The 22,063-nt window shown below is 41.1% G+C and overlaps 1 long non-coding RNA gene across 2 annotated transcripts in view; it reads right to left on the bottom strand.

Moving 5' to 3' along the window:
• Positions 1-22,063, bottom strand: part of LOC112549763 — a 103,469-nt gene that overhangs the window by 75,905 nt on the left and 5,501 nt on the right. For both annotated transcript variants that reach the window (XR_003093275.1, XR_003093274.1), the window contains exon 2: positions 17,022-17,143. This is a non-coding gene — a long non-coding RNA (uncharacterized LOC112549763). The remainder of the gene's footprint in view (positions 1-17,021; positions 17,144-22,063) is intronic.

Here is a 22,063-nt window from a genome sequence, read left to right as displayed (position 1 = left end):
GCAGGAGTCTTTTTATTGACTTCAGGGAGCTTTGGATCAGCCTGCTGGCAAATCCATTATTCTGATTGCTTATTTTTCCTCATGATCCCTGAGAAGTGTAGTTGTTAAGGATGCGTTTTCAGTTTCAGTCGGAGGAATATGGCTGGGCAGCACCTTTTTTCTTCGTGTTAGTGGTGCAGCTAAATCTTTACACTGACCAACTACGCTGACAGCCGAGCCCTCTCTCCGGACTGCTTTGAGCCCACGGAGCATACACATCTGCAGAGCCTGGAGGCTGGCCACCCCTGCTCAGGCCAAAGTGGATCAACCCAGACCGTCACAAGTATTTAGGAACCTAACTCATAGAAATCAATAGCAATTTAGTGACACAATACCTTTGAACATCTAGGTCTTCCTCACAATGTGTGAATGCTTCTCATATAATCACTTGTTACTAATATCAACCTAGTTGTACAGGTATGGGAGAGAGCTGTTGATGGGAGAAGTCCTACTTTCCCATCACCCAGGTCCCTACTTTTCATCTCCAGAATATGCTTTTTCCTCAGAGGCAGACTGATTTTAGGCCCCTAAAAACCAGTGATGTTGTGGGATAAAGCCCCTCCCTTCCATTTGAGGTGTAGATGGAAGAAGCTCTGACTTTATAACAGCCTAATAGAAAAGGCGATTAGATGGGGATGTGGATCATTAAAAAGAGAGAACATAAAATCATTCCAGGGTGTCAGAAGTGAAGCACTGAGATTGTGCAATGCCCAGACTCCTGGAGAAATGGTAGAAAGCCAAGGAATACTAGGGGGAAGCTGTTCTGTATCTTTTAGAAGTCAGAGTATGTTGGGTCCTGAGTATCCTTGTTGGTGGAAACTCATTTTGTGCATGTGCGGTGCGCTGACTGCAAATTAGATCCACCATATAGGACCATTAGGTCCTTTGAAAGTCAGTCCTGATCCATGTGTGTCCATGTGTGTCTGGGTTTGTCATGACTTGTGCGAGTTAGGTCGCCACTCGTCAGGATAACTTGCCCTCTAACTTTGCTGGCCACCACTGGAACCCAGGCTTCCCATCTAGAGCTGGGCAGAATTCTTAGAAATTTTGAATCTGACTTTCATTTCCCACAAAACGTGGATTTTTTTTCACTAAATCATTTTTCTTATCATTTCTCTTCAGATGGATATTGGGGCAGCCTTGAAATTCTCATCTATTTAGTTCTCATGCCCTCTTTCTTTAGTTAACTCTCTTTCCACAACAGCTTCAGTTAGTGAGTTAAAAATGACACTATAAGAAACTGTTTTCTTTTGGGTGGGCATATTCAGGATTATTCCATCACACTTGTTAAATTATGTCACTAGTACCCACACACATAGACAACGTGCAAGTTTTTGCAGTGGGGGGGTGCAACTCCAGCTGCCTTCACCATTGCTGCCCCCTAGCTCCCACTGAGCTGCAGCCCTATGCCCCACTGCTGCCACAGAAATCTAGGCGGGGGGGGGGGGGGGGGGGCACATACCGCTTTGCGCTCCCCCTACATGTCATCTATGCCCACACAAGTTGCTCGGTGATGCTGACAGGTGAAACAACATTATGTACACTGCATCCTTCTACAATTTGAAGAGATTTCTCTTATCAGACCCGTATCCTATGGTACTGTATCTCCATAGGAGGCTCTTGATATCTGAATTTCCACATTACCCTGTGGTATAAGGAATTAGAAATCAACAATCTATCCTTTAAAAAAACCAAACACCTTCTATCCTCCACTCCACTTACTTTCTTTTTTCTTCTGTTTTAAGATACCCCAGTCAAATATCCAACACGTATACTCATCACTTAGAAGCTTCACTCACAATACATGGGCATGTCTGGGCACCACATGAATATATCTTGTTGTTGTTTCACTGTCGATTATATTCTGCTGCTGTAATGCGCAACTCAGTGGCCCTTTGTGTACATGCTTCTATTGTGAAAATGTAATAAGTTATTAATTAGTGCTTTAATAAGTGAGCTGATAATTCCTCACAGCAACTGAGAATGATCATCACTTGGGAGCAGGCAGCTGGCTGAGGCTTAGGCTGGGTTTAGATGGAAACGATGCTTTATGGGGGGAAAGAAAGCACATCAAAGACTAACCACCACCAAAACATCATCCACCACTAATTGTGGGTGTGGCGGTCTTGGGGACCATTCCTCTTGCTGGATACCTAAACAACTATAGCTGCTAATAACTCTCTCTTTCACCTACACCTGACCCAGCAACCCCAGCCTCTCTGTTTCCAGTTAGTTACTGTGAGCAAAGCATTCACAGCCTCCACAATTTATATATATATATTTCTTTGCAAAACACTGACCTTGAAAACCCTTCATTTGGTTGAGAATGAACTAAGCATTACTGCTTAGTAATGCAAGGCTCAGAGGAGAGCATATCACCCCCATGTCCAATTTTCACCACTGAACAGGGGTTGATCCTAACCTCCAAAGCTCTTCCTGGGAATTAGTCCAAGCTGTCAAAGAGATTGGCTCTTTTGGAAAACCATCACTTCTCACAGCAGCCACGCTCTACAGAATATGAAGATCCTCAAACACCGGGGCTGATAGTTGGGTACATAGGAGACACATCTTTCTTGATAGCTGATGGATGAATGACTAGAATGTAGTACTAGAGAGACTGGATATCAGGAAAAACTTTCTAACCACATTGGAACAAATTATCTAAAGTGGTTCTAGTGATTCAAACAAGAATCTCATCAGCTTCAGGAATAAATGTACAGCTCATTTTGTGTAACCTGTCCCACAATTAAAAAGCAAAGAATCCATCATTTTTACTAACAGAAACTAAATAGCTGTCTGCTTAACTGGAGGCATCTTAAAGGTGCCTGATGTTGGGAAAGGTTGAGTACCTAACTCCAGAAATCAACTTCATTATAGGAAATCTCAGTTTGACACATCCAAAATCTAGTCACTTAAAAAAATAACTCTGTGCTTTTGATATTTTTCTAGTGTGTAGATTCCACCGTGATTGGTGCAGTATAATCAGGGTGGAATCGTAATACACATTATCTAATGTGTATCACACACATTAGATAAGAAATTGTTCCAGTTTTGAAACAGATAAAGTCAATTTTACATGGTGACTACTCATTGGTTTCTTAACATGCAGTCCTATGGTTCCTGAGGAATAGTCAATCTAATATCAAAATGCACTTTGGTTCAGTGTTCATTTTTTGTCAGCAGCTCTTAATAATATGTTTGGGAACTTATTAAGCTTATAAAGCAAGCCCCAGGGTTAAAGGCAAACCTGTATAAATACCTTATTATTTATAAAAAGATTATCGTTAAACATCTGATAGTGAAATGCTGAACTAGGGCAGAATCTGCAAAAAAAAGCATAGAAAAAATGGCTAATGTGTCAACTTTTTAATTAAATGTAAATACAATTTGGAAAGCTTTAACCAAGGAAAATTTGCTCTGCGTAATTTCCTTTCTGGTTAACCTTATAGAGTGAAGTGTACCTAATGTTGTTTGTAGCTGCAAGCCAGTTACCTCCTTCAGCCCTGTTGCTACAACCTGGAACATGTTCACAGACGGTTCATGTTTGTCAAAAGACATTCACCCTGATTTAAGTTGCAACATTTTACCTTTTATAAATTACAAAATAAAGTTTGAAATCAGCGGGTGCAAAATGCTGCACTTACCACAGGGGGCAGAGGATTGGGAGTACAGGCAGTGGGAATTCAGAGGAGAAACAGGCAAAAAGAGGAATGGAAACTGGAATCATTTTGTCTACAGCCCTGTAAAGAAGAGGTTTTTAAAACATTAGTGACATGACTTGCTTTAATTTCAATAGGAATGGTGTGGCTAAATCCCCTAAGCAGCTTTGAAAATTTAAGCCTTAATCTTCTTCCCTTTGCCAGGTTGACTTGACTTGCTGCTTCTGATTCACTGACTCCAGAACTTTTTTCCTTCTATTTACTAGCTGTACTTGATGAATGGCTCAGGCTTGGGCACCTTATTCCCCTAGATATTAATCAAAGTTTTACATGTATGCATGTAATCATAATAATGCTTTGTATTATGTAATTTATTTTCCTGTATTATCTCAAAAAACTTTGAAGAACAAGGCACCTGGGTTAGATAAGAGATCTGGCACGTTGTAGTACTGTCATCTAATTAAAGGAATCAGAACAAATTTAGTGTGTGTCACTGCCCCTATGCCAGGGGAGTCACCTGGCCTGGCATCTACCTGAACTAAGAGATCCTGCCAGCAGGCCCCTTTGGTATAAAATCAGTGAAAAGCAAAGGAAGCAAATTCTGGTGATTTTACTGTAGATGTTGAACACCTTTTTGGTTACGCTGATGCCCAGGTAGTGCTATCTGCAGCAAATAGCAGAATCTGACTCTTTTGTGCGTTAGTTGGCTGTAGTCTGCAGAAGCTTAGGGCGGGAGGTGTTTTGTTTGACTGTTTATTGCAAATAAAGATTTAGCAGGACAGGGAGTATAACCTACAACTTGCCATTTTAGCCTGCTGCTCTGACCCTCAGAAAATATTCTCTCCTGGTATGAGAAACAGAGCCATAAAGGAGGACGACATTCTGCCTCTGTTTAACAGCAAAACTCTCATAGACTTCAATAGAGCCAGGGTTTGCCCCCAGAGCTTTTAATTTGCCCTGACATTGCTTTTGAACATTTAAATGAAGTTAGTTCAAAACTGTTTGCCCTAGTTTACAACTTGTTTGGAATGCCTGACGATTTCTCATCTTTACTACTGGAGGAACATATCTACATTTACCTAATCATAATGGTTCAAATTGAGGCAAAAGTGAATTCTTGGTTATTTTAATGTGAAAAGTAAATGCATATATAAAACAGTTACCAGTACATAGCCAGGATAAATACTTCCAACAATACATAGATGCTTAAATTACTATCAGCTTAGTATTAACAGTTCTGCAATGGTTTCTAGTGCAAAGAGTCCCATAAAAATCAAAGTTAATTTAAAATAGACAGCAGTCCATGGGAATCTCTCTCATTCACACAATAAAGACTTTACTAACACGCAGCTCTGGTTATATCCTGTTGCTATATAACACTGTTAGGCCCAGTTCAGGAAAGCATCTTTATTCAGCAAAGCAATTAAATACGTGCTTAACTGTAAGGCTGATCAAGTGCCCATGTGCTTTGTAGAATAGGAATGGACTTACACACATGCTAAAAAACCCTTTCCTGAGTTGGCATCTTCACCGTTTGCATCTTTGAAAACACCCACCAAGAACACTGACCTGAAACAGAGTCTGTGTTGCTTAGTAAAACGTTCTGCTTTATTATCTATTGGGACCAACCAAGACTGAGGCCCCATGTATTAAGTTTTGTACAAATACATGTTGGGAGACAGGCACAAGAAGTTGTTGCTCTGAGTGCTATGGTAGACCTGTTTCCTGCACAGCATAGTTTGAGTCTGGGGACAAGTACCATAGGGATATTAAGCCTAAGGCTCCATCCAGACCATTGCCAGTAGCAGAGAGGATTCCTTCTCTAAGGGTGCCAACAATAAAAAGTGCAAGCACATCAAGCACACTTGCTGTACCCCCCAAAACAGTGAAACCTAACAGTTCAGTTTGTAGGGCAGTCAAGTCCAGAGGTATAAAAGCATTAGTGTCCCAGTTTAACCTTTTCACAATGTCCTCCTCCTGCCTGTGAGGTATGGATGGTACATGTGTGGATCTAGATTTTTGAAACAGGAGGTGCAGATGGTGAGATACATCATCGCATATGAAACAGCACGTTTTTCTCCATTTAAAAATAAATTAGAAGCTATACTTATACACTAGGGGCCCAGGGATGCATTATTCAGTTTAAAATTGAAGCAAAAACAAATATAACTGCATTGGAAGGAGTGCAAAATAATCTGTAGGGCGGTGAGATAGGAGTTGCATCACCAAGAGCAGCTGCAGAACAAAGATTATCTTAATGAGCAGAACATCAAGCCCATTGAAAAAGAGAGGGCCATTAACACCTGTGGAATGAAGAGTTTAGAAGCCATCAGGTAGATTATAATGAGACATGAAGTCAATTGACTCCTTCAGCACTGCCTGACTAGCGCTGCCACTGCCAGGTAGTTGGTTCTGAACTTTGGGAGGAGCAGGAATCAAAGCGGGTACAAGTGCACCAGTGCATCCCAACTGATACACCCCAGCCCTGTATCCTTGGAGCTTGCACCAAGACAGCAGCAGTCTGTCACTGTTGCCCGGAAGCAGCCTGTGTAAGGATGTAATAGCTCAGCATCCCTTCCTTCCTCTGCCCAGGGAACCAAAATTATGAGTTACACCTCTAATCTTCCAGCCCTAGCTCTTAGGCTGTCTTTTATTCAGGCAGCTAGTTCCCCGTGTCCTGTTGCTGGGATGACACACAGTTAGCCTCCTAAGACAAGTCCCTTCTGGCTATACTTCCCTTCCCTATGCTAAAGAGGATAACGGAGCCTTCCAGTAGCTGGATTTTGCCCTATCTTGAAGGTTAACATGTCCCGTAATGAACCGTTTATACTTTCCTTGTCATAATTCAGTTAGTGGGTACATCTACACAAGATACAACATCACCACAGTGATGAGCAACAGTGATATAGCTCATCGCATTGGCAGGCACAAACTGATGCTGATATTACATTGCCATAGTGACTGATGAGCTATGTCACTGTAGCTCATTGCTATGGCAACTTAGCATCTAAAAGTAACTGTGTGCTGCCCAGACTGCAGAGTACCCCAGCGGGTACTGCACAATCATTTGGTACTTGCTTCAGCAAGTACCAAATGACTTTGCAGTACCAAATGCACAGTCCCCGGCATGTGTAGATATGCCCACTAAGGTCTAATATACACTAACCAGGATAATCCAGCCTTAGTGCTGGTTGATAACCATGGGTGCTTGTGGCTACTGGCAGAGATGCATTGTGAATTCAGTTTCCCTTCCATCAATTTTAAATGTCTTTGATTACACAGAAGAACTGCCTTATGGATAGTAATGGTATCCAGAATATCCTGCTGACCTTAATATGAGATCTTCATGTGGTTACAGGGTTATAGCAGGAAGGAACTGTCACAATAGTTATCAGCAGTATGCCATCACAGACCTTGGCTGTGGAGTGATGTAGCTCTCCTGCAGAACATCTGGAATCTGCACCTGCCTGCTTTGAGACAAGATGTATCACTTGATCTCTGTCTCTCTCAGACTAGGGACAAGCCTTAGCAGCTGGCAACTAGATAACTCATGCAGAACATCCAAGTTAGCAGTCATCCTGCTGAGGGAACTACTAGACCTGTGCCCTACCTGTGCTATTTTACGGTTTCAAGATGCAGACATTACCAGCGTGACTTACAGAGACTAGAGACATTTTTCAGAGCTTTCTAACATCTTTTGCTGGTGTAAAATTACATGGTTTTGTATATAATGCATACGTCTGTCATATTACAGGCCTTGAGGATACCAAAGCATTCGAAGACTTGCTTTCTTCAGACATATGGCAGACTTGAATTAATCTTTTCTTGCATACAAAGCCCTAAAACAGGTGAGGTGGAGATCCTGCACTGGCTGGACTGAGACATCCTGGTCACCCTCAAGTATCTTGGATTCATCAAAATACCAACAACTCACATGTAACTGTCAGTGACACCCATATTCAGAGGTCATTGCATGTCCTTTGGGGATCAATTTATCCATGTTCAGGAGGATAGCAGTTCTCTAACAAGGACTTACCCTTGGAAGAAAACCGGGTTTGGTGACACTGCTGCCTTCGCCGGTGATCCAAGTAGTGGCACAACCCCAGACTGCCATAGTGATGCTTCCTTGCTGGAAGCTCCACTCCCTATGGCTGCTAACAGAAGTGACATTTTGTCATGTGATTGGCCACTGAAACTGCTCTACAGCTGTGAGCTGGCAGAAGTGCACAGATGCAGAGCACTTTAAAAAGTGCCCAATCATGCAACAAATGAACCCTATAAGGTGGAGCATCTTCATTAACTTGTGTTGGTGTGTGCTGGGAGCAGAGCTGGGCTGAAGCAGCCCATCCCCATCCCCAGTGCTGTCTTCAAGATGCAGGTGGGTGGTGGGGGCAGGAAGGGAGTTTCATCTGGGGCTTGCCCAGCCTGTGCTGGAGGGTAGGGTGGGTGGATTGATACCCTCTAAAGGTAAGGGGCTCCAATCCACCCAGCCCCCCAACTCCTTTGCAGGCTGAGCAAACCCCAAAATGGACCTCACTCCCCTGCCTTTTCCCCCATCCATCCTGAGACAGCAAAGGAGCTGGGGGGAGTGGGGGTAGAGCTAGGGGAAGTGGAGCTCTCTTCTCCACCCTCTGGATCCAACAGTGAATGCCTCTTTGGTCCGGAGGGTTAGTCTAGCTCATGTCATTTTCTGTGAAACAGTATGAGTCAGACTGGGGAGCTGCACATCTGTCAGCACATCTGTCAGCACCCACTGAGTGATTTTAAGGGGCCCTTGTGGATCATCTTGCAATGCTGAGCTCCACTTCAGATAGACTTTCAGCCAAAGGAAGCGTAGTGTAGGGGTCTGTGAAGGACACTTGCATAATCCTAGAATAAACCCCAACAAGCAAGACCCTGCTGCGAAGAGTTGTCCTTTGCCTTTGTGTCAAACGTATGGAGGTATTAAAAAAAATCTATACCAGTAGGCCAATAAACTGAACAGTTCCCAGTCACTCATGTGACTACTGGAGAGATAAATGTGACTGTTGGAGGGAGAAAGTCATGACAGAGAGAGACAGGGAGTGCATGTGAAGCCAGCATAAAATCTAGGTGTGAGACAATCCACAACTAAGCATCATAAATAAATCACTAGAGAGGCTTGCAGCAGTGGGAGTGGAGAATCCAAGGATGAGGAGTGAAAAGGAAGCAGGCCCCCTGCTGCTGTTGAGAAGAAAGAGATAGGTAGAAAAGCAACGGTGATACCAGTAGGCCTACCAGAGATCAATGGGTTGTTTTATTATTAGGGGCAGAGAGAGAAAGCTCATGAGCTTGAAGAGATAGGAAGCTTTTATTTATATTTTTTGAAAGAACCCAGCCTGTAGGAGGGTTTCTGCAGCTTGAATGCTTTTATTTTGTGCCAATTACTTATACAGGGTCTGCCTTATTCCAGTAATCAGTCTAAATGCAAGTCAAACATAAAAGATTCCTAACCATGAGCTAATTGGAATGCCTTTGCAATTCAGATTTAATAAGGTATTTGTAATAATAAACTTGCCTCAGTCTGTAATGTTGTCTTATTCTCACTCAGATTTTTTAAGAGGATAGGAGTCAATATTAAACATTTATTCTGCAAGACTTTGAGTATAACCTTCCAAATGCTTGGAGCAGAAACGGATTCATTCAGGGCTTCCTCTGGGAAATGATAGAAAATGCAAGGGTTGGGAAGTGTTGGTATGTGTTAGTGACATATGGACAGTGAATATGCACTGGTGATATGTGGAGTGAAGGTATGCGTTTGTGTTAGTATGTGTGTGAGAAGCAGAAAGCCAGAAAAAAGCAGAGAAGCACTGAAGATACGAGTTTTGGCAGAAAGCTGAGAGGGGGAAGTTCTTTGGAGCAGAGAGCTGGCCGGAAGCAGGACTGGACTTGGAACCAGGAATGTGCTGCCTGTTGTTTATTCCTACTATGTGCAAGGAGACAGGACACTGTGGACTTCTCCATATATAACCACGATTGTACCTAAGAAATACCTAACTCCATCCATTTTTGCTCCAAAGGGAAATCCAAAAAACCATCAAATACAGGCTAACTGCTCAGGTCAGAAGAGGCAACAGTATATTTAATTCTTATTTTAATAGAATGGGTTTCCTAAAGACATAACTTTACCTGGAAAGATATTCCCTGTTATAAGGTACAACTGCTATTACCAATAGGATAAATAATATTCCACTTAAAATACAAGATCTCAACAGCTAGTCTTGTGTCACGGGCTCAACAAAAGGTGACTTGCATGATATTTAAAAGAAATATCAGATTGTCAGAAACTGGTAAAGATTATTTAAATCTATTGTGCTCCTTGGAAGACTGCATGTTAACATCCACTAACACTGGAGATTTAATTGAATATCCTTTATTACTCAGGTAATTCCAGGTACAGTTGATTAGCTGTCTTGCGCTGTTAGAAGAATATACTTTGCCTTTGAAAACTTCATATATTTCACTCTCACATGCTTCTCAGAGACTTAAGCCAGAAGCCATATGCTTAAAGTTAACTATATACTTCACAATTTTGCTGCTTTTTTGATTAAGAGAACATGAAAACCAACATGAACTAAAGAAGGTTTCCCAGAAGGGAGGGTAACTAGTATATCGAAGGTGGTCTGAAAACTCAGTTGTTCTAATCCTGGCTTTGACACCTTTGATAAGTCATTTAAGTTCTCTGTGCTTCATCTCACTAATCAGAATAAAACAAGTAAAAAATCAGAATAAAACAGGTAAAGAGTAAAACAGTGTCTTTACCTAGTTCAGAAGGTTGTTTTGTTTAATTTTATGTAATGTGTTTGGAGAACCTCATATGAAAAGTGCTATAAATATATATATATATTCTTAGTAGTATTTAATTCACTTCCCTTACTATTTCTCTGAGCCAACACATGTTGCCAGAAATGCAATAAACTCTAAAAATGTCTTTTATTCTTATAACTGTCTGGATTCCAGAATATATCCCAGCCATACCAAGTACCGAATATTGATATATCTGTGTGGTGTGTATGTGTGCATATATAGCAAAGATGATCATATGCTATTTTTTCCTACAAGAACTCAGCCTTGCTCAGTGTAAAAGATGGATTGGGTTCAGCAAATGAAACAGCTGTTCAATATTTATTTTTATGCTCATTGTTTGGTATATGGCCACATGTCTCAGATACTGCATATCATCCGACCTCTGTAGTGAGTCAGACAGGGCTCTGCCATAACTCATTCACTTGGACTACCCAACTCTGCTTCATTCACTATTCAACATACATATGTGATCACGTAATCAGAGACTGGATCATAAGGCAACTTTACATTTGTCATTTCCAAACTTCACTTTTCTGCCTTGAAGTTCTTTTAATGTAGTTTTTACATGGAAGTTGCCAGGGGTGGAAGGTTTTTTAATAACAACAATATAATCCCCAGAGTAATTACATCATGTGCAATTATTTGCTAGACAGCAGTACACTGCCCTGCACGATATGTAGAAACAATGAGGCAGAAGCCCCGAAATTGTTCCGTATGTGGCTTAACATAACATGTTGAAAGAACTAAAGCTCCTTTGGAGCCCTGCTTGTGCCCTGTTGTGGTTCATGTTCCAAATTTTGATGTCGATTTTGCATTTGGCTTTCTTAGACAAGCATCAACAGATCTGAGGTGCTAGGAACTCATATCTTCAGTCACCCACCTCTGATAAAGGCTCGGATAGTAGAAGGGTAATAGTATCATCTGTATTTATTTCCATTTCCAAAGGAATGGGATTGTAAATCATAACCATCCTGACTTCTGTGAGCCTACACCGTTATCACCATCAAAAGATCTGGCCTCATTTCTAACTCCTTTCATTGACTGGTGCAAACCAGAAATAATGTCTTCTGAGTTGCGACCGTGTCAAAATCAGTGCATGAATCAAGGGCATTGCCTCTACATAAAACCGCTCCAATAGCATTTATTAACAATTCAAGTATGGTTTATAGAAGAACAGACAATGATAGAGTGGCTTAAATGATTATTGCCATCCAGGAGACCATTTGTATTCCATAGGGACAGAAAACCAGCCACTTCTGGTGGAATGGGACGCAGAAGGCATTGTGAGGGCATAAAAAAGTAAAGGCCCCAATTTTGCAATGACTTATACATGTGCTTAATTTTACACATATGACTGGATGCAGTTGAGATCAGCAGAGCCTGGGCTGAAACAGGATTGCTGGCACGCAGGGTGGAGGCCTAAGTAAAACAATGGTATGCCACATTCACTGTTTAAGAAATGAGCCTTCAAAAGGATTCAAGGTGCCTCCGTGGACAGAAGGTGTCCGGCTAGATACAAGTAGTCAGCAGACTCCTGCACACTCATAGGCATCCAGTCTCGAGTGGATGGAGCCTGTAAGAGACCTGTGAGTCCATTACAGCCTCCAATGGACTCTTGTGAGTCCATTATAGCCTCCATTGCAGCCTCCTTTGAGCTAGCCAAATCTGGTTGGCTAGCTCAAACAGGTGGGGCTCACACTTTGAGATCTAGTGGTCTCAAGTTTAATCCTTAAAAATGACCCAAATGAGGGCATCATTACAAGCAGATACCGCCTCTTCCACCAATAGTTATATATACGATAGAATAAGGTTTTTCTAAATCTCATTAATGCAGAATACACCAGCATAGCAACAAACCCGTAAAGCTTGTACAACAGGTTGTATGACCCAAAGTAGCTTGGGTAAGTGAGACATCTTCCTAAAAGAAGGCTGTGCCTGCCACTCACCCTATCTTCCATAAATACAGTGTTGCCACGAACTGGAGAATTAGGAAGATGCATAGATGTGCCCAGTGGGTTTCATAAATACCAGCACCAGAGTTAGCTTTTATAAATTATTCCATCACTGTGATGTTCACTCCACTGTTGTGGATTGTATCCTCCCATTGCATTTTTTCCATTATTAGACCCCAATGCTGAAAAGACTAACATACATGCTTAACTTCCCACATGGTACGTAGTCTCTTTGAATGCAATTAATTGCTCACATGACATGAAATATATGCTTAAGTCTTTGCAGGATCTGGGACTTAAGAGTGTAAACACTTTGAGGCAGGAGCTGTCATATTTTTTTGCTGTAAAATACATAGCACAATGTAACCCATTACCCTCACTGTAATAGAAATGCTAATAGCTATTATTATTAATCTTTACCATAATGGTGTAATGGATAATGAACATGGTAATGAAACATGATAAATACTGTAATAAATGATAAGCCTTGCTTCAGCCACAAGATTGCCAAGTGCTTACTTCAGAGGATGGGGTATGGCACATGTTTGGTATAGCCCAAACTTTCATGCTTACTAGTCCAAACTTCTCTTTTGTTTTATGGGCTTACATATTGTACTTTATTTTGAAGCCTACAGATGCTTCAAACTGTGCCTCTGTTTGAATGTGGTGTCATGACCTACTGCCAAGGTCTTTGCTTAAGATATAATGGAGTCATGGGCAAACAGAGACTGGCATGGGGAAGGAATGTAATTATGGATATTACTTGAGGGATTAGTATATTAATACTACAACTTCTGTCTCAAATTTACAACTGGAATTAATTCAGTTCATTGAAGATCGTTTTCTAAAAAACACCAACTGAAATGGTAAATGTGGAAGCCACAGATACTTGGAAGAGGAAAGAACCTTTGCTTCACATGTGTTTTGGGAGTAGCGGAGTTTTACTTATGGAATATTGTTATTAATTTAGTATTAGAAAGAGGACGCTTTAAAATATAAGCAATTTAATTCTAAACTAGATATGCTTTGAAGTACAGTGATTTTCATCTACGATCATGTGGCTGCCATAACACAAAATTTTAAGACAAATACATTTTAACTCTAATCCTTTATACTGAAAAGAACAGAACCTTACAGAACTGTCAGTCTTCACTTGGGCTAAATACATTGCATAGGGATGAGTGGGCTAATTAGCTCAAAAGGGAATATATCAGTGTAATGATAAATAGAAGAAGCTGATCAATTTTCAAGTGGGATGGGACTAATCATTTACCTTAGTTGATATCATTAGGTTCCAAATTTGTGATTTACCAATCACCTTATTTACTGCAGGTGTGAAAAACTTGTATTTGAAGCCACATTTTTCTGAGATAGCATGAAAAAACCTAGGTGTTGTTACTTTCACTAAGAATGCATGTGTATTGCCTTTCCATGTTTCTTCTCAATTCATTTGGAGGCATCTTGTGTACACTGGATGTAATTATTATATTTTATTATTCTTTTATTGTTTTTTTTTTCAACATTTTTAAAAGGAAAAGGAAAAGAAAAGGAGTGTTTAGAAGTGTTTACTTTGTGCTGTATTAAGAACAGACCCATCCACAGTTCTCCAAAATGGGCTAGATTAATAATAAACTGGGAACATCTGTAGAGCAACTCTTCTCTAAGTCAAGACTGGATAAAAAGAAAAATCAATGGCCCAAGGTTAAACATGGAAATTAAAAAGTGATCATTTTGGTCCATTACTCACCACAATAGGAAAGAGCGAAATCCACCTTAGGCATGTACTGTTTTACAGATCAGCATGCATGAATAGAATAAGGAAAGTAAGAAAATTTTGGATTGTTTTTGAGTTGTAGTGCACTCTCTGTAATTATTGAAAGTTAGACTTTCCATTTAGTATTTGAGTATGGCATGTCTTTGGCATTGCAACATCCTGTTGTCTCCTTCCATCCTTCCAGTGTTAACCTGTCTATTGGCAGTTTCTCTTCTAGAGAGGTAGGACACTAAATATACTATAACATATCTACTCTGCATGTGTGCACGTGTGTGTGTGTGTGTGTGTGTAAAATAGTATAAACCTTTTCAATAAGTGTTCAATATTTGTAATATATAATACATTCTGTTATTACTTTTTTTAGAGTAATGTTCTTTTCAGGGAAATTTAAAGCCTCGTGAAAGTACACAAAGTTTGAAAAGAAGGAGACTAGTAACTGTTACAGACTTTAATCAGGACAAATTCTGCTGTGACTTCTATTTACACAAATCTGGAATGACACCAATAACAGCAGTGCAATTATTCCAGAGTGATAACAGTATAACCCAGAGCAGAATCCAGCCTTTATTAACTGAGAACACCTTTACTGTTGTTATTCATAATGACCAAAAGTTGCTAGATACTTTATACAAGAAAATAGGAAATTACATACCTAAATAGGAGTTGGGTACATAAGTGCCATATCCCTGCCCTGAAAAACTACTAATCAAGGGCTCCCACTGCACAACCACCTTCAGATAGAAATGGTGATTACTATTGTGCAAACTCCCTTTTACTTTAGTGGGGCTAATGCCCAGTCATTTTGGCAGAACTAGACACTAGTTTCACACAGTATATCTTGAAGTGGACAGAGAGGTACAGCAGTCAGAGGTTGTGGGGTTAAGGGCGGTGAGGACTGCTTGGACTAGACAAGGGAATGTACAGGGGATTGGGTTTTTTTTAATCTCCCTCCAAAAATTAATCCTATCACCATGTCTCAGGCATTAAACCTCTCCAATGTAAAAAGAAGATACATTTAGACTAAATACTCCAGTTAGTTTTTAGGTACCTGGGAGCAGCGCAGAGTTCAACTACACAATGCTCTTAAAAATACTGCTAAATTAAAAGCTATAGCTGAAAAAAGGGTGCTACAGTACATTATGTTTTACAGGATATGGTTTAAAGCCTAACATGAGTTACTTTTAACTAGAAACTTAATTTAGTATGGGGCAGGGTTTTCAAAGCGAGGCATGCACAAGCACCAGATAGGCACAAGCAAATCAAGTATTAGTGAGCAAACCAGGGCAGTTCAGCTCCTAACCTGACCATGTGATGACCCGCTTTTAACACACACATCTGGCGTTTGCTTGCATAAGCCAGGAGCACACAAATCTTGCTCCGTGCCTACGTTTGAAAATCAGGCTGCAAGAACACTGTGTGGTCTGATATTTAATGCTAAGTGATTGAGCCAATAATTGCAGTTTCAGTAAATTGGGGATGGGGGTGGGGGGGAGACTGTTTATGAATAATAATTCCACATCAGTTACCTTGACAATTTGGGGACTGCAGCACAGTTTTTACAATTCATGGGTTTTCCTTCTTTTTTAATAAACATTTCTTACTCGCAGCATTGTCACAAAAATGAGTGTAAGCGCCATGCTCAATATTTTTTCCTCTTGGCAAATAAGCACAACAGAAAGACACATTCTTGCCTTCTTATGGTTTTGCCGAGCCACAACCACAAGCCATCATTACAATCCCAAAATGCTTTTGGCAGTTTTGATATGAAATGCATCACACATGGGGTAAAATGTATTGGCCCATTTATATAGGCTTCAGTCCAGTGCATCACTTAAGCACATCTTTAACTTTATAAGTATGTGAATATTTTATTTAAGTCAATAAGACCACTCACACCTTTAAAGTTTAGCAAGTGCTTAAGTGATTCAGGACCACGGGCTTTTATGTTTGGAGATAGCCACTTCTAATTAGTCCTGAGATTCAGAAGCAAAAGGTGTTTTCCCTCTTTCTATTGAATATTAATAATTTTGACAAAAGTATTCAACGAAAAAGATCTAATGAAATGTTATGCTATTGTGGATCCTGTCAAATGCCAGGTAGAAAAGTAAATTGATGAACGAAGGCAGCCAGGGTGTTGAGAACACCACCTATCAAATTAGCCATCATTGTTTTATTGTTTCCCTTTGTTCCCCTGTCTATCTCCACCTCTTGTTGGTTTTGTCTTATGCTCAGATTAAAAATTCTCTGGGTCAGGGACCATCTTTGTTGTTCTGCATTTGTACAGCGCCTCTCAGAGTCCTGGTTGCTGATGGCGGTGCTCAACAACAACCACCAGAAGGCTTCTAGGAAATCAAGCAGCCAAAGGACAGGAACATAACACTGAAGGTGAAGATCCCATCTTCATTAGACAAAAAAATGAAATGTGTACAAATCGTTTTGTATACTTTACCCGATGGAAAGTGTTTGGATATGGGGGTCATGTCTGGTTGTTTACTTTGTTTCAGCTGCATGTATGGGTTGCATATTTTATTTGATATGCGCTAACAGTTCTGACCTAAATTTCAGAGTGGATTTAGCATCCAGGAAAGATGCCAAATTGACAAAACCTACAGAAATGTTTGTCACATGTAGCAGCAATGACATTCTCCTTCCCACCCTGCCAACCTGCCTTGGCCTTGCTGTGAATGAACCTCTGAGGAGTTCAGATGCTGGTGAGTCATGAGCCCTTTTGGGGATACAGCAGACAAAGGGTGACAATGGAATATTACACACCTCTCATTTATTGCAGACCCTAATTATCTCTTAATGGACATAGGTTGGATTTGTACCAGTGATCAGCTCTTCAGAGACACTCAAGCCCCAGTCCAACAGAAGATGAGGGGTTAGTGGTTAAGCTGGAATTAAAACAAGGAAACTCAAGGTCAAAATAAAAGAATCAGCTGGCACAATTTTTTGCCCCAATCTAAGTCTGTTTTGTTTCTGTCTCTTTGACCATGGGGAAGGACATATACTGACATTGTCAACGATGGAAATCTCAGGAATTCAATCCTGGCCTCAGTGGGGCCACTGAGAGCTTTGCCATTGACTTCAATAGCACTAGGTTTTGCCTGGATTATTTACTTGTCCCCATTTAAGAGTTGTCCGATTTCTATTTGTCTCTGACTCCAACAAGCCTGGGTTTTTATGAGAAATACTCTTTTTTTTATAATTCCAGCAGAGCCCATACATTGCTCTTCTCATTTGGATCAAGAAGACAGAAAATACTTCTGCTAGAACCTGGAGAAGGCTAACTTTTAAGAATAGCCAAAATTGCTAAAAAAACCCCAAACCCTCCAAAACCCTTTTTTTTTTTTAACTTTCCTTTGGAATATGGGTTAGAATTTACCTCTACAATATATAACAATTTTGACATCGAGCCCAAAATAATTCACCCAGCTATTGTGGGATAACATTTTAACTGCTAAATATTTAATTATATTAAGCAATAAGATACTTTTTTACGTAATACATGTTAATAAAGCACCACTTACGGTGATGCAGCCACTACAAGAGGTCATGTTGTAATTTACTTAAATCCATCTACCAGAATATTTTTGCTACTACCCTATGCACTATGATTTTCAATATAGTTTACTATGTATTTTCCTACGTATGATTTTTATGGCAGGTTCTGTCTATACGCAGAGTAAAAAATACCATTCAGGATGCACATATCTACCTAAGATGGTAGAAAAATGAGATATTAGATGACGTGATTTGATAATTATATAGGATCAGGAAATTGTTTAATTTAATCATAACACACCATAAAATCAATGGGTACTTTGTCATAGCAGGACTTTAAAGCAGAGTAAAGGTTGTCCAGGTATCCTTACCTTACCATTTTCCTGACTGTTGCATATGTCCCTGTGCAAATTTAACATGGTCTTAATGTACTTTTGGTGTTTAATTTCCGTTCTTTTTTAAGAAATGCAGGCATGTATGATGTAATCTTACCTAGATTTTTAGAGTGTAGACTTTCATTTTGTTATATACATGTATGGTTCCTTGCCCTGGGGGACTCTGATCTTTGTCTGGAGATACTGGCTGCTATAACACTGCAAATGTATTCTAAGTAATTAAACATAGTTCAAAAAAGGTCCCAGGACCTCAAAGAGCTACCATCTTATTGGTGATTGTGAATAGATAGAAAGGCCATGTTCTATGCATGTGATATGTGTGGGGGCTGTGATACAGCAGGATTCCAGTAGTTCTCCTGGGTTGTAGGTATTGCACTAGCATGATGGGATGGAAGGGGTGGGCTTTGTCTTTCTTTTTTCCCCTCTCTCCCTTCTTTGAAGTAAAGTAATTAAGCAGATCTCTAGCCCTGCACAGGCATGCAGTGCCCAGCTATACTCTGGCTGCTCCCTCTGCAGGGGCCTTTTACATCCTCTTCTCATGTTCTGCACAATTGCACAGAGCCAGTCGCAGGCTCAGGTCCGTGGTGGGGCACCCACAGGCAGGGGCACATTAAGCAACAGTTGGGTCAAGTATGTGAAATCATACTTTGCCGGCCTTTTCCCACCCACTCTTCTGTGATACTCATGGCAGCAGCATTATTTTCCTTCCCTGGGTTTGCGACACTAGAGGGGAGGTTCTTTTCTAGGACTCCCTGGCTGCTTCACAGGCTAAGAGCAGATGTTGCATTTATCCCAGGATAAACTGTGCTTGTCCCAGAACAAAAATATCCTGGGATTGGCATGTATACACATCACCCTTCATCTCAGGGCTTAACGAGCAGCTGAATACAGTGCCGCTTTTCTGCCATTGATTCACTGATGCAATCCTGGTACAACTGTACAGACATGTTTTGCAATATCCTGGGAAAAAAATGTTTGTACCTCTTATCCTGGAAACTTGTTTAGGATTTATCTTGGAACAATGGGTGTGGACATCTGCATGATTGCACTTTGTCCCGGAACAAATATGACATCTGTGTGCACCCCCAAGCAACAGAAGTGTCAAATTTTCAGGGCCCCTTTGGGCTGGAGGCCATACAATATGGCACAGCTGGTATCTGGGTTAATCCAGCCCTGTGCTCATGCCCAGTGGTGGGGGTTAGCTTCTGGAGACCCGGTGAAAAAAGTTCAGTGTCCAGCCCCTACACTTTAACCAAGCAACTGCACCAAAACATGCTATAGAGCAATGAGAGCCACTGGTAGTTTGAAGCTACATGAGACTGCAGGGTTTGTATTGCCCTAAAGCTGCACCTTCTCATGCCTACAAATTAAGCACAGATTGGATCACACAAGAGAACTTTGCACCTTGCATGACAGAGCTTCACCATGAGCAATAGACCCATGCACAAGAAATAAGGAAAGACACTCTGGATAACACACAGCCACCCCTCTTCTTAGCCAAAGGTTCAGTTTCTCTTTGCAATAAAATGCTATCAACTTTTTTCTCTCTCAACTGCATTCATTACTTTGGATAAAGTACATTCATAAAGCCATAAAGCCAGGCCACTATGTTGGAAATTTGCCACCCATTGTATGGTACTTTTTTTCTTTTGAACCAGCGTGTATTGTCACTAGTCACTGAGGGGGTATATGCTGTTGTGGCTCTTTGGTTACTACAGACTGCTCATGTGGCTCCTGAGATATTCAGCACTGAGGATCACTCCTTTAGAAGGCACATTTTAAATGGGACATTCTATGGTAGTGAACTTAATGGATAAGCTATTTTAAGGATAAAATTATGCTAATTTCTTTGTTAGTATTAATTTGCAAAGTATTCATTTCAGGATGTGCTTCTCTAACCTCCCCCCCCCACCCCATACCACATTTTTATGCTTTTCTATTCACCTCTTTCCAAATGTTCATTCTACTCCCATTCCAGCTGTATCATTTGAAGTTAATACTTCTTTTGGTTTCTGTTCACATAGGCTGTAAATTTGCCTTCCCCAGGAAGCTTCCCATTTAGTGAAGTTGTAATACTTTAACCACTGCTAAAATTTTTAGCAATTAAATCTTCCACACAGTTACATTCAAAGAGTTGATTATGCTGTTTCTGTCTCAAGTATGGAGTTAAATTTCCTAAAACTTTCCATGCTGCCCTGTAAAGCAGATTTTTTTTTTGCTGTTTTTCAACTGTATTCGTTTGGAGATAGGTTTGTTATAGTTTTATCATTCTGAACAGCTATAATTTTCCTCTCTGAAAATATTTCTAGCTGTTGCCTCCAAACAGTTAAATGAGTGATTGTATAAACAATGAAGATCTTTTCCCTATGTTAACAGAAAAAGGAGCATCAAGCTCATTTTATTTAGTATTTAGAACCCAGAGGGGTTCTATTCTATATTCATCTACTAGACACATCCAGCTACATGCACTCATTTTACTTCATTACACTAGTTTATGGAAAACAGAAATGTTTAGACTAATGGAATATATCCCTCTCCTCCCTGCCTACTAAAAGCCTAAATAAGATTTTCACAACATGGTGCCAATTTCTGAGATGGTACAGTGTTTGTATATACACAAACTTGTGGCACAAGTTCCAAAGCATCATTACCTATTATTCCAAATACCTATTTTGCCCCTAGTTCTGACTTCATAAAGCAACAATAACTATACATAACATGAAGTCATGCAACAGTAAAAAGGATAAGACAAGAGGATAATTTCTCCGTGTCTTACTGGTTTGAAGGAGCTGAAATGGCTGTGAGATGTCAGCTTTTCAGCAATGCAGTAGTTTGCATCCACAACACAATGTTAAAGGCCAGACTCTATATAATGTTGTTTTGTTAACAACCTCTCCCCAAAAAACCTGGCCTGAATCTGAAAAAGTCACCATGGATTAAAATTAAAATTAAAACAAACCCCTTAGGTTCCACAAACCGACCAACCTACCTACATACATACCTACATATATACATATACATAGGTGAGTTTTACTAAGTGAAAGTCATCTGGGTTTCTAATCTGATAAACACATTTTTGATCTTGTTGAGCCAACAACCAACTAACTGCACAGCAGTTCCTCCTCTCAATAGATTCAGGGACTGCAGTTTCCCCAAGCAGGGCCTAAGCTACGTCCTTTCCAAGCCAAGCTGAAAACAACCCTTCTTTTGCAACTATGCTTCTGCATTGCTCCCTCCCTCTGTTATCATTACTGAGTCCAAGTCTCTGATGATGGTGGAAAAGGGCAAAATTCCCCTGGAACCAATACCTCTGCTCTACTTTACACCAGCAGAAAAACTGGTCCTCTCTTTTTCTCACTTAGGAACTTGGCCTGTTGAGCGATGGTTTAACCCATGCCCGCGGACACCCCTGCAGAGCCTCCCGCCTCCAGTCGGGCTCTTCCAAGGCGCGTTGCGGAGGGAAGTGGGGTAATCCGCACAAGAAATGCTCGCAGGAGCAGAGCGCTTTGGACTGGCCTCTAACCTTGTCTTATGCCTTGTCAGCAACGGGGACTGTCCTGAGGCGGGGCAGGGGTAGGCTGCACAGTGTAGGGGGAAAGCTCTGCCGTGCGTGGGCCAAGTCGCAGAGCCGCGGAGCCCCCGCTCCAGCCTGCTGAGCTCGGTCGAAACGGCGACTTCCAGGGAAGGGCTCGATCCCAGCAGAGCTGCAGCCCCGTCCGAGCCAAGCCTACCTGGCAGGGTCGAGCCGGTCGTCCCCGCCGTGCAAAAACGGGGGAAGACATGCACGAGACCCTTTGGGGAGCAGCGGTGGGGGCTTCCCTCCACCCTCCTCCCCGGGCTCCTGCCCGCTCGCTGCTGCTTGAACCCCCGGAGCCCCGCGCCGAGCCGAGCCGCGCCGGGAGCACTCCCAGCCGG

This window comes from Alligator sinensis, unplaced genomic scaffold, assembly GCF_000455745.1.
Source record: "Alligator sinensis unplaced genomic scaffold, ASM45574v1 scaffold527_1, whole genome shotgun sequence".
NCBI classification, from domain to species: domain Eukaryota; kingdom Metazoa; phylum Chordata; order Crocodylia; family Alligatoridae; genus Alligator; species Alligator sinensis.
The sequence above is the reverse complement of the archived record's forward strand: the minus strand, read 5'-3'. Positions and strand labels throughout refer to the sequence as shown.